We start from the raw sequence: 6,291 nt of genomic DNA on the forward strand, positions 1-6,291 counted from the left end.
TTCAGTGACAAAAAGAATTTAAGCTACTATTTAAATATTATTGAAAGTTTATAGTGCAGTCATGAAGTATCTTTCATAATCTGGGTTCTGACTTCCCCCCCCCCTAGTTTTTACCTTCTAGATCCGCCTCTAACAAAGTTGTAAGTATAACGACACAAACAAACAAAACACTACACTCTAACTAAAGCCAGTGTAGATGTTTTACTATATTTTTAATTTTGAACTGATGTTCAGCCAGTTTGAAATATATGAACACAATGGTATATCTTGATCATATGTAATAATAATAAACTTTTCCAGATAAACTTACCTGTCCTGCAGTAAAAATTTTCTTGAATGTATTGATGTTTACGTGCTTTGTGCTAATGGAACTAGTTATTACTACCACTGCAGGACATTCAACGCATGTCCAGTAAGAAAGTCAATATATACTTATATATTGACCAAATTATCAATAGAGGAAAAGACTTCGTTCCCATTTTTATATATTGTGGGGCCGCGATGGCTCAGTGGTAGAGGGTTCACTTCTGGTGCTTGGAGTCCCGGGTTCGATCCCAGCCCCCACCAAGTGGACTTTGTGGTGGACAAACACCGTGTGCGTGGGTTTCCTCGGGGTTCTCCCGTTTCCTCCCACTTTATTCATTCCACCATTTCATTCATTACTCATCATTACCACCTCCTTTAGCCTAACCGGCATAAGCGTGGGACGTAAAACTCAAAGATTTCATTTTCATTTTTCCATTTTTGTATAATAGTTACTGGATAAGATTGTTTTACCAATAGTGACATGATTACGATACGCTTTTGTCACCCTTCAAATGTTTAAATAGTAAAACTAATGTGGTAGAGCTTCACGAACTCGGAAATACTACGCTACAGAAATAAAATATTAACCCCTTCCGGATCCTATGGTATAATTTGTACCATACGCATTTTTCATGTTACATTGCGTTATTTCTCTTCTATTTGAGCTTTTTCGTCCCTTTTTTTCCAAGTTCAGAGGCCTTGTAGAAGACATTACGTATGGTTTCAGACCGTCCTGCGTCCAGACATAGAAGGTGATGACGTCATAAATCAAAAATTTCTTTTCTCATTTTCTAAGCGTATGTTCAATATTTTTCGGCGGGCTTATTTTTCTACGTAGAAGATTGAAATTTTGAACAAACATTCAGTCCACCGAGTAGTATTTACCAGATTTTTTGTTCCGATGTCAGTGCTAAAACAGGGGGGGGAACCAGAGGGGCAAAGGGGTGAAAAAGGGATATTTTTACCCCCAAAATCCCGTTTTTCGTCATTTTCCCGCCTCACATACATGGTGGGGACACTTGAGTCATACCGTCTGAAAGGCAGTTCCATTCTGAAGAGAATGACGGTCGAATCATTGTCCTAGGGTAATTAGGGACGTCTCAGGGATATTTTGAAAAATATACTTCTATATAGGGAAAAATGGGAAATGGTGGATACATTTTTTGGGGGGCGGGCTTACTTTTGCACCTAGACGATTGAAATTGTGCACAAACATTCAGCCTATCTAGTAGTATTTATCAGATTTTTTTTCAGATCTCTGCATTAAAACAGAGGGGGTCCAGAGGGGGAAAAACTGAAAAAAGGGATTTTTAGACCAAAAATCCCGTTTTTCAGGATTTTCCCGCCTCACATACATGATGGAGACACGTGAGTCATACCGTCTGAAAGGCAGTTCCATTCCGAAGAGAATGACGGTCAAATTATTATTCTAGGGTAATTAGGGACGTCTCAGTGATTTTTTTTCAAAATATACTGCTGTATAGGGTAACATGGGGAGATTTCTAAATTTTTTTTGGCGCGTCTATTTTTCCACCTAGAAGATTGAAATTGTGCACAAACATTCAGTCCGCCGAGTGGTATTTAACGGATTTTTTCAGATTTCTGCGTTAAAACGGGGGATCCAGAGAAGCTAAAAGTTGAAAAAAGGGAAATTTAGACCAAAAAATCCCTTTTTTCTGCAATTTCCAGCCTTAGATACATGATGGAGACATGTGAATAGTACCGCCTGAAAGGCAGTTCTAAGCTGAAGAGAATATGGGCGACACATGACCATAGGGTAATTAGGGATGTCTCAGGATTTTTTTCCCTGATATCATAGTGTTTTGTGGTAATTTGGGGCATTGTGGGAAATTTTGATAAAATTTCTCCCTCCCTTACTATTCAAGATAGAAACTTGAAATTTGGCACACACGTTCAGTATACCAAGTACTATTTCTCAGATTTTTTTAGATGGCTACGTTCACACAGGGGGGTCCAGGGGGGGCCAAAGTTCAAGAAAAAAAAATTCCCTCCGAAACTTTCACTTTGACATTTTTTCCCGCTTCCGGTATATGGTATGAGCATGCAAGTGGTACCATTTCAAAGCCAGCTCTATTCTGAAGAGAATGAGGTATGAACCATGATCCTAGGATAAATAGTGACGATACAGTAGCTGCTTGACTGAAAGTCTAAAAATAGCCCAAAAAGCCAGGATCCGGAAAGGGTTAATATTGTATGGTATTCCATAGTCAAAATTAATCTAACTGAGATTGGTTCACCATCTTTCTTCCAGTTGTTCTTTTGTTATCTTCCTAAGTTCCTAAGAGGTTTCTTACTCTAAGACAGCGTTTCCCAACCGGTGTGCCGCGAGGAAATTGAAACAAAATTGTTAATTCTATAGCAATCAAATTACAAGACATAGGGAAAAATGTATATTTGTATTTCACATTACTATGAACCTCTACTATGAATCTACAATTTTGTTTCATACTGACATGTGAGTTACTTTTCTGTACATTTTTAATGTTCAAAAAGTATTTGTTATCACTGTTATGACCATTATTGCTTCTTTATTGTTGCAGACAATTTCGTAACTTGAAATTTTAAATATCATTCAATCCTTTCGACAAAGCAAACATGCATACAAATTACCTACATTTGTGTTTTTAAAGTAAAAGAGATTTGTTTGTTCGTTCATTATTTAGTGATCTTACTTTTTTGTGAAAAGTTGGATACTGTTTTCGAAAAAGAAATTGTATTTTTAGATACCTGAGTCGTATATTTCATTGCAATTGTTATCAAGTTTTAAATTAGAATAGAAAATAAGCATAATGATTTACCACTGGGAAAAACCAGTGATCGAGCTTTCTTCTCTGTGACGAGATCAGTAATCACAGAGAAAAAATAACACTGTATGTTATATTTACAAATAATAATAATAATACCTATATGAGTGTGCCGCAAGAATTCAAGTTACACCTGTAGTGTGCCGTAAGTTGGATAAGATTGGGAAACGCTGCTCTAAGACTTTACAACTAGACTTCCATACATCTATAATCACTTCTTGAAAGTTTTCCAGCATACAATCTTCCCGTCTTCTGTGCTATCCCAGAAGTTTCTTATCCAAAGATTGTCCAACTAGTGCTTTATACTTTTATACTATCTATACCCTGTACGTTGTGTGTTTTTTTAATAATCTTCCCATTTACTTCTAGATTTACCCACGTGTTTCTTAAGTAAAGGCTTTCCAACTAGGAATCAATACACCTATAGTTTATTTTCTGAAGATCTTCTTTTATATGATCTTTTCATTTTCTTCTAGGCTTACCCAGAAATCTCTTAACTAAAATATATCCAACTAGTACTCCATACATCTATACTTCCCGAAGGTCATGTTTTATATAAAATTCGTATCTTCTTCTAGGCACACCCAGAGATTTCTTACCCAAATACTTTCTAACTAGAACCTCATAAACTTGTATTGTGAGCTCCTCCGTGGCTAAGCGGTTAGCGTACGCGCCTTTGGCGCGGGAGACCCGGGTTCGATTCCCGGCGGGAGCTCATGTGGTTCGGATTCCACGTTAATCAGTAGGTCCACGTCTCATATAGCCTCGCTGATGAAAAGGGACGTTAAACTCAAAATCAACTCAACTCAACTCAAACTTGTATTGTACTCCGTGAAGGTCTTATTTGTATAATCTTCACATTTGCTTTTAGACTTGCTGAGAAATGTCTTACCAAAATGATTTCCCTTTGTAAGTCCATACACAACGCGGAAACTTATCATACGAACATCTTGCACTTCCAATTCTGACCTAGTAAGTACAGAATATTCAATGATACAACTATGTTTTGCATTTCAGCCTTCCATAAATTTCTTAATTCACCAATCTGTTTGTCTTCTTTGCCTCGAAACATCCTTCTCGAGAATGTGTTTTCTATTACCATTAGCTATACAGTATTTATTCCTATATGTTAATTATTAGCTTTAGAATTCAGAGTTTCTTCATTGGTATTAGGGCTATGATAAGGGTTGTTATTATACTGAGTAGTGGTATATGAGTAGTAGTATATAACTTCCAATCCTCCATGATTTTTTAAAAATTTATTTTCTACCGTCATTCTTGTAAGTTACAGATGCACCTAAATATTCAAATTTCTTTGCTTATTAGGATCATGCAAATGGGAGTTATAATATTGTAATGTTAGCACGTCGGTTACTTCACGCGACAACTCTTGTATGGAACAGAAATAGGTATAGCGATTATCTCGGCAGAGTTAGTTAATGGAGTCAGTCCATTAATACCTTTATGGGTGACGGCAACTTAAGTCCGTTTGTTATTCCACACCATAACTCTTGAACGATAGCGAATTTTTGAATTGTGCGTTTTGCAATAAAGAACAAAGCGATTTTCACGGCTGTGTACATTAATGGAATCAATCTCTAAAGTTCTTTACCAGTAACGTTGAGTTTAACGACACTTACCCATATTCCGTTCTCTACTTCTATAGAAATTACAGATAGTAGAAGTAGAAGATAGTAGAAATTACAGATCTCGCCTCTAAATGACATCAAACATACTATAGTGGATGCCATTTTTCGGAAGAAATTGACTTTTAATGACTGACCCCACTTTATAACTACTGGAGTCAATAAGTTTGTAGTCCCATTTATGTTAGTGCTTTCATAATCTCTAGTAACGTGGTTCTTGTCGGTTGCTTTGAGGATTATACGTTATTACTAGAGCCAACCATTCTTTGAAGGAAAAAGATAAGGTTTAACACACACAAAACGAAAAATTTCAATCTGAAAGAGATTACGCCTCTTTTCCACTTTAGAAGCAGATTTTTTGAAACAGAACACTGTTTTGATAATGCTGATTTTCTATCGCGTTTATGTTGTTTCATCAGCGGCGGACGCTGAAGGGGAGCAAAAGTGCCGTAGCACTACTACAAATAATACAAAAAAATAATATAAATAATATTTGCTTCTTACTAAATAACAAACTTTTGAATTTTATGCACAATACTTTACTTGCAACGTTATCGTTGCTCACGAGAAGCTGTTTGAGTCGCACTCAGTGATTGAATGCGCCCAGAATTACTCGCACGCTGACAGTACATAGGCCCAAGGTTATTAGAGTAGTACTCTGTTCGTGCCAAGTTCTCTCGTGCTCTCCCGACTGTTCTAAAAATGGTTTGTGCGCATGCTCGTTAGTTGGGTAGCAGGAGAAAAGTACGTAGAACAACTAGCGTTTTGTGCCACGATCGAAGGTGGCTCGAAGCGGGAGATTTGTTTCGTCTTATGTTTTGATGCTCTAGGAAAGGGGGCTTTGGTTTGGAGTTAAGTCGCCTAACACGTGACTCCTGATTCACTTGTTCCTATTGCAGTGTTTACAAACTAGTTACTTATTGCTTTTCAATATGTATACACGACTCAAAGTTGCATTACCCCCTGCATTTCTCCTTTTCCTGCAATAGCAGACAACCCAATATGCTTGGCGGTTGGCTTGGTTGTGAATTCGAAAGGCGTTGGACCAAACCGCAATTTTGTAACAAATATATCAGTGTGTCAAACTGGAAATAAGAGAATAAAACAAATTGTTAAGAATAACAATTTTATTATTGTGACGGAGTTGGATGACATCAAAAGTTACAAAATGATCTTACTTAAGCAGTTCAAACAAGATGAAAGACAAGAAACAGATATCAGAGGAAAGCATTTCTTCCTTTCCATCCCGAAAAAAGAATCACATAAAAGAGAAAAAATTTAAATAATTTAAAGGTTTAATATAAAAGCCAATCCCAAAATTTTCAAAATTGACACCCGGAAGGCAAGAAGTGAACCTAAGTGAATGAAATTGTGCACAGGCATCTTAGACGTAAAATGAGGGAATATGGTTTTCGTATTTAAATGGAAAAAAGGGTAGGGTGGGGTATAGATCCATCGAAACCTTTGATCACGAAATATCAAAAGTGCTAGTAACAGTATGTCAGATGTGTGTA

The sequence above is a fragment of the Thermobia domestica genome, chromosome 1, assembly GCF_964235325.1.
Source record: "Thermobia domestica chromosome 1, izTheDome1.hap1.1, whole genome shotgun sequence".
In the NCBI taxonomy this organism is placed as follows: domain Eukaryota; kingdom Metazoa; phylum Arthropoda; class Insecta; order Zygentoma; family Lepismatidae; genus Thermobia; species Thermobia domestica.